General features: G+C 32.0%; 1 long non-coding RNA gene across 2 annotated transcripts; it reads left to right on the top strand.

Annotated features, from left to right (window-relative positions):
• Nucleotides 1-7,734: 7,734 nt before the first annotated feature.
• On the top strand, nt 7,735-10,711 carry LOC107174610 (uncharacterized). Of its 2 annotated transcripts, XR_008054955.1 has the most exons (4): nt 7,735-8,155; nt 8,841-8,919; nt 9,946-10,046; nt 10,423-10,711. It is a non-coding gene; the product is annotated as an uncharacterized LOC107174610 (long non-coding RNA). The 2 variants fall into 2 exon arrangements; XR_001506586.3 differs by lacking the exon at nt 8,841-8,919 and having other exon boundaries at nt 7,740-8,155.
• Nucleotides 10,712-11,109: the final 398 nt, after the last annotated feature.

Below are 11,109 nucleotides of genomic sequence, written 5' to 3'. Positions count from 1 at the left end.
AATTGTAATATGTATTTACGAGTCTAAGAACACTAAGAGTTAGACCTAGTTTTAAGGGTATTTACAAGAGTATTTGGCTGACACAATACAACTTATATTCATGACTAGTAGGTAGAACAGTATTCTTGTATCATTGAACCTAGAATTTGATGGATCACATAACATATTTTGTGCAAGGATGTCTTTGAGACTTTAAGACAAGGTTCCCTCAAGTTAAGTTAAGAAATAAGTATAAAGTGCTGTTAGAGCATCAAATAAAGATGCATTCACTACATTAATGAAAGACATACAAAATATTAATACTAATGCATTTGAGTGGCTAAAGAAACCAAACTCTAAGTACTGGTTAGTCCATGCTTTTAATAAGTTTGTCAAATATGATAAACAATAAATAATATAATTGAGAATTAGAATGCATAGATTGGTGAATTGAGAAAGACATCTATAATCGGTTTGGTGGAGCACATTAGAAAAAAGAAGGTGAGAGCAACAAATGATAAAATAATTAATTATTAAAATAGAGAATTGATGTTGCTCTCATCATCCTTCATTAATTATAATATGAACCACACACTGAAGAATGGTAGGAAGAGTCGAATTACACCGGCAAGTGAGGTATTTTTTGAAGTTGAAACTATTACAAAGTTATATATTATCAACTTTGAAGAGCATATATGAGACTGTAGGTTGTGGCAAATTAATGGCTTACCTTGCAATGTTTGGTTATTACTTAAAGAAGGCATATTTAAAGTGTTACTCAAGCATGATTCATCCTTTGCCTGAAAATTCTAAATGGCCACATATAGAAGTAAAGGAAATCTCGGTCCCAAATGTTTAAAGACCACTGGCAAGCCTAAAACATGCAAAAGAAAGGAGCCTTACAAACCACTAGCTCATGAGAGAAGATTCATAATATGCTACAAATTATATAAAGTTATAGGCCATAATAGAAGATGTTGCCTTCTTGATCCAACTAATGCACATAAGAAAACAATGAACGTGGTAAGGAAATGGTTAAAATGTGCAACAATTCTATCTAATCAGATTTTTTTTTCGTTCATGGCGTACAAACATAGGAAGAGTTTAGCAGTAGATTCTAACTTAGATTTATCATTTACAAGAGTCCATGCTGCTGGGAACTCACAAGCTACTGGTGTTGATGCAAGTGGCTCTATTCCTGATGGATTAGTTGATGGTGGTGATGGTATAAGTGCGTCTCAGCATAGTGGATCTACATCAAGTTACTTATATTGTTTTTTTGAGTTTTTAATTTATCATTATTGTTAAATACTATCAACATTCATTGGCTTAGTATTTTACTATCATTTCCATTAATCATAAAGGGGTAGTAGCTTAGAAATCACCTTTGACATTAAGACAAATGCGAAGTCAAGGAACAAGGGTTTCAGCAATAAGAAGAACCACAAGAATTGCAGAAACAACAAATACAATGACAAAATGTATAGTAACAATGCGAGCAGGAACAAGAAATGAAGTTGTTGATCCATTTCTTAAGACATCTATAGGAGGCATTTCATTAGAGAAGGTACAATATCTGTAAAAGTTACTCTTCAATCTAAACCTGCAAGATTGAGAGACTTGAAGGGCAAGGGCAAGGCAATACTTAAAAAGTGGCTGGTAAATGTCTTATCTAACTAGATTAGCTATATAATTTTCTCTTAAAGATTATTAATTGTACTGTAAATTGTTTGCTTGTTGGTTTCTTGCTACATTTTTGGGCTGTGAACTTGTGTTGCAGAGGATGTCTAATACAGCGAAAATGAAGTAAAGATGTCATCAAACTACTTTTGCTTCAGATTTGACTTGCACAATAATGCTACTGACTTTGTTCCCTAATGTTTAGTTCAGTGTGAAAACAATAGTTATACTCAAGTTTATTAGCTTATTAATTGTATGTTCAAGTAAGTGAAGCTCATGTAATTATTTTAACTAATTTTTTAAGGGTGTTTGAAAGAATACTTGTGTGGATATTGAAGTTCTTGTAATTGCAGTAGCGAAGATAATATAGTTGTTGAAAATTGATTAAAAAAAAAAAAGAGTTGAAAAGTCAATTTCGAAGATATCATTTGAATTCAATTTGGAGATAGTCGAGAAGTTTGATAAGCAATTGGAAGTGGTCAAAACTATTGAAATGGTGGCTATTAAATGTTGAAAAATTGGCTTGATTTTAGGCAAAATCTTGCCTATAAAAGGAAGCTCTCATTTGAGAGCTTGGCATCCAAATTCCAAGAGAAGCAATCCAATTGAGAGCATTCAATTGGTGAATGCAAGTGAAGCATTGAGAGCTTCCAACATGGGAGAGAAATATTCATAAGCATGTAGTTATATTGAAGGAGCATTTGGCTCCTCAATATGGGTATTACGAGTTTGCTTTGTTAAGGGGTATTTCTCAGGATTATGTATTTGGGGCTTGGGTGAGAGAAAATTATTTCTGAGAGTGGTTGTAATAATTTTCCACATAGTGAATATTTTTCTCTGGTTGTCTTGTGACAACGGCCGTGGTTTTTCTCCGGATTTGGAGTTTTCCACGTAAATCTTGTGTTGTTTGATTGGTGTATTCTCCATTTAATTTTCTTATTAATTTGTTGCTTGATAAATTGCTTGGAGTGATCTTGGGAGGAAGTTCAATTTCCTAACAGTGGTATCAGAGCCATTGATTGAAGTTTTGGTGTCGGGGTACTATTCACGTATACGGTACTGTTCACATGAAGCAGTGGGAGCCAATCCAAATAATTTGTGGTGAAGAGAATAGGAAGCAAATATGTCAGCAGCTGGTGTTTTTCAAACTTGGTTGAAGTTTGATGTTGAAAAATTAATGGGAGAATGATTTTATTGGCTTGTGGAGAATTCAAGTCAAAGGTGTATCCAATCTGGTATGCACAAAGATTTGAAGGTGTGGATAATTTTGGTACCTCAAGAAAATTGTCAAGAAGGTGGAGTGGACTCGGCAAATTACTCCAAAATCAGTAAAGAAGACACTGATATTCTCGCAGATGGTGAGTTTCCTTTTGATAGGAGACTGGGTTAGTTCTTTTGGCATGTAGATCTCCAAGTTGCCATGAAAGAGAACATGTTATGATCAGCGGGGTCCACAAGTTTGCACGCGGGCATTGGCTTGGTATAAATGCAAGGTGTGTGGTGGAAAAGTTATGTCATGGCTGAAGAATTCTCAGGGAAACCAAGCATGAGAATTGCACCATAATTTTCAGCGGATATGTTTGACATGTGCCGAAAAAAAAAATCTTAGAATGGTTAATTCTAAGTGGTATACTCTTTATGGTGGAGTATGATAATTCTCTATGTTGAGAATTATGACTGTTGGTGAAAACAGCGCTTTGTAACATTAGTTATGAATTTTTTTTTTTTTTAATCAAGGTGGAGATTGTTGAAAATTGATTAAAAAAAAAAAAGAGTTGAAAAGTCAATTTCGAAGATATCATTTGAATTCAATTTGGAGATAGTCGAGAAGTTTGATAAGCAATTGGAAGTGGTCAAAACTATTGAAATGGTGGCTATTAAATGTTGAAAAATTGGCTTGATTTTAGGCAAAATCTTGCCTATAAAAGGAAGCTCTCATTTGAGAGCTTGGCATCCAAATTCCAAGAGAAGCAATCCAATTGAGAGCATTCAATTGGTGAATGCAAGTGAAGCATTGAGAGCTTCCAACATGGGAGAGAAATATTCATAAGCATGTAGTTATATTGAAGGAGCATTTGGCTCCTCAATATGGGTATTACGAGTTTGCTTTGTTAAGGGGTATTTCTCAGGATTATGTATTTGGGGCTTGGGTGAGAGAAAATTATTTCTGAGAGTGGTTGTAATAATTTTCCACATAGTGAATATTTTTCTCTGGTTGTCTTGTGACAACGGCCGTGGTTTTTCTCCGGATTTGGAGTTTTCCACGTAAATCTTGTGTTGTTTGATTGGTGTATTCTCCATTTAATTTTCTTATTAATTTGTTGCTTGATAAATTGCTTGGAGTGATCTTGGGAGGAAGTTCAATTTCCTAACAATAGTTAGCTATTAGTGAATATTTATTAGAACATTCTAGTTAAATATATGTATTAGAAACACTGACAAAACTTACAAATGCAATACATGAGCTCATTTTAGAAATGCCACGTATTCTTCAATGTTAGTTTTCTGCTTTTTCTTGTTTCTAGTATAGTTAACCTTAATAATTTCTAAAAAAAACATGCCAAAAATGCAGAATACATAATGATAGAAAGACGTTTGATGGGCAAGGGACTGTGCAAAACAACCTTGGAAAGCACCAAACCACGAAACACGGCACCACAAGCTGCAAGAGCCGGGTTTCCCTTCGCCAAACCGTCAGTGTCGATTTGATCCAAGGAGCTCTTGGTGAATGCCAGATGATGATAGAAGAAGATAGACGGCTGGCGCAAGATAAATGCAAGGCCGAATATATAGGCCGAGATTTATTACCAGTCGGTGGACTAGCCACACCAAAAAAGCTAAAGTGGCTAGAAATTAGATTTTTTGCATATACAAAAGACAAAGGATGATTATGAAGTCGAAGACAATTTCGTGCTTTCCAAATATAGTAAATGGCAACAAGGCGACTATACAAATTCCAAGAAGGAAGCCACTGAAACAATAGTAGAAGAAGCCAATATGAAGCCAACAATTGCCCTTGGTAAATAAAAATTTTACATATTTCTTAAACAAAAGCTCTCTTTCATCGCTTTTAATTTACTGCTCTTTGCTTTACCATGAACCGATTCATAATCCATGCTAAAAGAACAAAGCAAAAGGACGAAAATAAAAGAAACGAATTTACACATATAATTTTTTTCCTTATATCCTTTACTTGCCGAGCTGACCCCCTTATATCGGAGCACGTACCTGCCTGTCTACTATTAGAAAGGAGTTCACTTCAACGAAGACTCTTTTCAAAAGAATCGCCCTTCGCCGGTCTTGCTTTGAAGAGAACACCTACTGTTCGTTAACAGTTCATAGATTCCAAAACTCAACAAAGCAAATTTAGGTTCCAAAATTGCAAGTTAAAGAATTAATACGGAGAAAAATATTAATAAAATTTAAAATTTCACACTATGGAGATAACTCTTCCAAATTTTATTTCAATCAATGGCTAAAGAGTAGAAGTGAGGTTTAAAAATATTAATAAAATTTAAAATTTAACACCAGCGACTAAACAGCAGCATTTCAGTGCTATTGATTGTGTTAATGAAGTCACGTGTGAGAAGCATGACTACTTGATCAGAACCGAATTAAACGAACTCACGTGACTAAGCTCGTGATTTCTTAAAGTGTTTCAGTTCATTGTAATAGTCAGGGGACACATGGCTGTCATCTGTACATTCTGGATTATTGAGGGTTCGCTTGGAGGATGCCATGTATGAATAATATTTTATATTTCATTGGGGATCTTGGTCCTTTTATTTATAGTTCTTCCATTAATCAGCCTGAAATTCGTCGTTAAGCCGTTTCTTTTGCAAGACCTACAACCACAGCTGAATCCAACAATAACAGCTTTATTGATGATCCAAGGATTGAGTTTAAATTTTTGTTTAGTTTCAAATTTGAAAAATACACTAAGATACTAATGTCATTAGTTATATTAAAGTTAAAGATTACATTTTTTTTTTAAATTTTGATAATAATATATACTCTTAAAATTTTTATAGACTGATAGCACTCCCAAAACTCGAGATTTTGTTTTTAAAAAATAAATTAAATTTGGAAGTTTGAATGAAGAAAAGTTCAGCCTTATGTTTAGCTATTTGTGCTTGAATTTTTTTTTTTTTGAAAGCTATCAAAAATGGTAGATGTTTGAGCTTCCAAAAAAATTGAAGTTTAAATAAATCTAGCTAACACTCCACTTGTGAAAAAGAAAAATATATCTATATTTCACATGTGGAGTGTTACTAGATTTATTTGAATTTTCTCTGAAAAATAAATTTATACATAACTATATTTTTAACTTTTTTTTTGGTAATACATACGCCTCCTTATTTTCATTTTACACTTTGGGAAAAAAGATAAAGACGAAGATTCTTCTCTTTTACTCAATTATTAAGAAGGGAAAAAAAAAGACAATGTCTGAAAAATAAAGGGTTATCAAGGTGGCATTTGTTTTTTTATCCAAAATCTGAATAGATCTGAATTAATTTAAAATCTAAATAGACTTAAATATTTGAATCTAAATAATATGTTTATTTTTTATCTGAATCTCTAAAAATAAGTATTACTTTTTTCCAACTTTAAAAATAAAAAACATGTACTTTTACATTTCTATCCTTATTAAATTTGTATGTCTAATAAACAATATATATCTGAAAGAACATAAGTACCATAATATTTTACTATATATAAGCAAAACTACATTCAAGTGAACACATAATGATTTTAGAATTATAATAGATAATTTTTTTTAGTCAAATAGATTGTGTAATTACATAAAAAGCTTAAGAATAACATCTTTAATTACTGATAATGAGAGATTCAAAAACTTGATTAGAGAACCAAAATGAGAAGGGATTCCATGACGGCTGATAAAAAAAAAAAAAGATAAAGATGAGATTATTATTGAGTAAACGTGTATGCAGGAGCTTTGAGATAGCATGAAAAATAAACAATAAAGTATGGATATTTTTGAAATTAGAAATTAGTTGACTGATTTATATTTCTATATTTAGTAAAAAACTAAAAAAATTAATTTATTTTATTAAGTCAAAATTATCTGGAAAATCTTATTAAGTTATAAAAACAAACACTTCTAATTAACTTAATTAATTAAGTTAAGTCACTTTAAGTTATTAAGTTAAAAAATAAATAGTCTCTAAATCTTAGGTATTAAAAGGGGATTTACCCCCATGATTCCTTAAATATGAAAGCTCTAAAAATATGTCTGGCGCTATACTAAAAAATTCCTTTCAAAAAGCATGATACAGATGATTCCCGAACAAGTAGTTGAGTGAAATACTAGGGCATTTTGCTTTTGTTCACTATTTTTTGAAATCGAATTCTTGCAATTGAAAGAGACATTTACATATTGTTATAAGGGAAAATTGGAAACACATATAATAGGTGTGCTTTGGATAGTTTTTAAAAACCACTACTACAAAAATGTTAAACAATGACGCATATGTTATGAGTTATGACGGTTCTTTTTAACAACCATCATTAAATATTTTTAATGATGGTTATTATGTGAACAGTCATAATATGTAGCACTTTTAATAACGGTTATGTAATAGAACTGTCATTAAATGTCAAGTAAAATCTACACATAATTTTAATAACGGATTGTTTATAAAAACCATCATTGAAAATGACCATTTTTAATGACGACGGTCATTATATGTGTAGTTAAAAATAATTTTATTTTTAATGACGGTTTTTATATATAACAATCATTATATGTGTAGTTAAAATGTCTTGATTTTTAATGACGGTTTTTACATAAAACATTCATTGTATGCGTAGTAAAAAATATTTTTAATTTTAAAATTACAATTTTTAATGACGGTTACTAAAAATCCGTCATTAAAAATGATAATTGTTAATGAATGTTGTTATATATAACTGTCATTATATATGTAATTAAAATAATTTTAATTTTTAATGACGATTATGTAAATTAACGGTCATTATATATCTCAAATTAATGACGGTTATTATAGAATCGTCATTGATATATATATCCCAAATTAACCGGCCCTATACTAAACACCAAATCCCTAAAATTACATATAATTTCTAAACTCTAAAAGCACGCACGCACGCAACCCTTCTCTCTCAGCAGAACACACGCCGTCGACACACTTAGCCCGTGCAGTAGTAGCCGAGCATGGCAGCACTAGGCCACCAGCAGCCACCCTCTCTTTCACCATGCTCTCATGCACACACAGCAGCAGGCCAGCACCAGCAGCCCCTCTCTCTTATGCTTGCTCTCTACTATGCCGGAGTCAACATTGTACCCCTCTTACCCAAGAAAACTCTAACCCATATCCAAACCCTTGCCGTCGAAGACAACCCAATCATCAACTGCTTGAAATTAAAGCCTTCACTGTCAATCACCATCGAACCAGATAAACCCTAGCCTCGCCATCACTCGTCGTTTCACTTGCGGAAGAAAACACTCTACCATGTAAGTCTCTGTTGTTCGATAACATATGTGCATCGCCTGAGATTTTGATTTACTTACTTAAATTAACCAAATTTGAATGTTGATCTTCTTTGTTGCCCGAAGCTGTAACATGACCACCTTGATTCACCGCTTCGATTGGTTTGGTTCTCTGTGATTAAGTAATTAATTACTTACTTTTAATTTCATATTTTCATATCTAACTGTGATTTTGGGAGTCGGTTTCTTGGTTGGATTTGTAATTTTTGATGCAGATCAAAAACATCTTGAAGGTGTTTGTTTCTTTGTCGTAATCCTTAATCCTTTTGTGCAATAATTTCTTCAATGGATTTGATTACTTGATTTGTTTACTCTGCTTAATTTTTTTCCTTATATTGTTGTCTGTTGATTAACGGAATCTTTTGTGTTGTGGTAATGGAAAATGATTCTATTCTCTCTTGCCATGGTTTTTGTTTTGCAATTTTCCAACTTCTTCCACTTTACAAGTTTGTTATCCACCTCAGGTTTTTTTACATTATTTTTAGTTCGAATTAGATCACATAGTTTTGGGCAAGAATTTCTTCAGTAGTTTTGATTTGAATGGGGACAGTGAGTATTGTGAAAATACTGTGGTCTTTTTCCAGTTGTATCTTAAACACATAAAGTGTTGCTACGTGGTGACAAAATGTGGGATTTATTTTGTTTACAGCCAAGCTTCCAAGAAATCAACTGAACATTCTGCGGAAGTTTTAGCTGATCTAATGAGGAAGAGTTGTAGAAAGTTCATGGTAGGTGTACTCTTCATTTTTTAATGTATTTTTTTTTTCAATTTGACCTCTATCATATAAGTATTAATTGTCACTCTTTCAATTTTGGGCTTTTCAATTTTTGCCCAAATCATTGAAAGCTTTAATTCGCTATAATTTGTTTTTATTGATTATTAGTATAAAAAATTCAGAAAGGAAATTGATAATAAGGCTTATCTATTTTGTTTTTGCTTGATAACTTTGCTTGTTCCCATTTGGGGTTCCTTTGATAATTTCCCATGGTTGTTGAATTATTTATTTACTACGTTCGTATTTAAAAATTCAATTTACTGTATTTTTCATCAAGCTGGAACAGCAATGGACAATTCCAAGGGCTGTTTTTCTGTAGGTTTGCTGTCAAAATAGCTGCTAGAAGTTTACAACGGCTGTTTTGCAGCTTTTCTCAGTGAAACAACCCTTGGTAATTTGCAGGGGCTATTTTCACTACAAAACAGCAGTAAAACAGCCCCTGCAGATTTCTATTGGCTGTTTTCGCTGCAGAACAGTAGCAAAACAGCCACTGGAAATCTGCAGGTGTTGATTAGTTGCTGTTCTACAATCAAAAAGGCTCCTAGAAATTTTTTGGTCTATTTTGTATTGAAAATATTTTGGAAGATTGTTGAGGAAGGAGGGGAATGAGAGCAGTAGTTTTTTAGAAGGCTTGATGATGAGTTTGATAAATTTGACAAGTTTTACGGGACTAAAGTGAAAGAAAATTATGCTTAGGTTGAAAGTTTGAGTGAGCAAATGGATGCTTTGATTGCTTTCAAGATAAAAACTAAGGAATTGGAAGGAGTTATTTAGGATTCTATACAATTTGAGCCTAAAGAACAAAAGCATGAAAGCAAGTTGATTTCTAAACTTGTTGTTGGTTATTGCTTTCCTTGCTTCTATTTCTCGGTAGTTTGAAAGTGATTCCTTTTCTTAAATTAGCTTTCGAACAACTTTCTTCATTTTGGTTCATTCAAAATTATTAGTTCTATCAGTAATATGACTTTATTAATGCAGATTATGTAGAAGACAACAAAGCAACTGCATATTTTGACGCCAATGGTCTCCTCTTCTTTGCTGAATAGTTAAATGATTTGACAAAATACAAGTTGTATCAGGTGACTTTTGCAGTTTGTGCTTTAATTGCCTGTATGGCGTTACAACTATACTACTCACCATTCACATCTACAATGGTCATATATTTATGTATCTACAATCCATTCTCATGTTTCTTGCTTTAGAACATGAGTTCTGAAAATATTTTTAGATATGCACTCATATCAAGGTACCTATAGAGTCTTCTAACTGTTTAGCTTATAGTGTATATGTGTTAATGCTCTTGGACGACTAAACTGGGATACTACTATTAAATTAATATAGTACAAGCATATGAATGTGCAAACGTAATAAATTTACTCTTTCAAAATTTTAATTTAGCAGATGGTGGTGATTTTTAGGATCTTTCTAATCATATATTCTTTCAAAATTCTATAGGTCAAGAATTTACAATTAAGTTTGGTGACATTCATTGAATTGATGGGCCATATGAAGAGGTTAAATTCCTAGACCTTAAAATTTAGGTCCATCCATTTAATTTATTTACTTTGGCAGCTTATATTAATTTGATAGCAATAATTCATTTAGCGCTTGTTGAAAGAAACCATGGGAAGACGGATAAATGCTTATTTTTTGATTTTTATAGTTTAATTTATTAAAATTTCATGAAATGAGAAGTTCGAGCATTTAAATTTAATTTATTTGACATATGATCAACTTGTTTGAACTCTCTTCATCTCTTAAATCAAAATTATGTTGAGGCAAATACTTGTACTATTATTTTTGTTGTATGTGGTGCCTATAATTTGTTTTGCTACTGTATTTCAAAGAAAACAACACTCAAAAAACGTTTCTTTTTTTTAAAAAAAATGTTGTTACTTCTTTGCTCTTTATCTTCTTGCTAATTGTTTTTTCTTAGGTTGTTTTTGTTTTTCCCTTTGGCTATAAACATATATAATTTTTCAAGGCAGCAAGCAAGCATGTTATTAAGTTGAAGATATATTGAAGATATTGTGAAGAGAAAAGGAATTATCAAATCTTTTTGTATAACTAACTTTTGATATGAAACATTTGTAGAACCTACAATTTTAAAAAAATTATAAATAGCGTAATTGAAATTGGGGC

This window comes from Citrus sinensis, chromosome 5 (genome assembly GCF_022201045.2).
Source record: "Citrus sinensis cultivar Valencia sweet orange chromosome 5, DVS_A1.0, whole genome shotgun sequence".
Taxonomy (NCBI): domain Eukaryota; kingdom Viridiplantae; phylum Streptophyta; class Magnoliopsida; order Sapindales; family Rutaceae; genus Citrus; species Citrus sinensis.
This window is presented reverse-complemented; position numbering and strand designations above follow the sequence as displayed.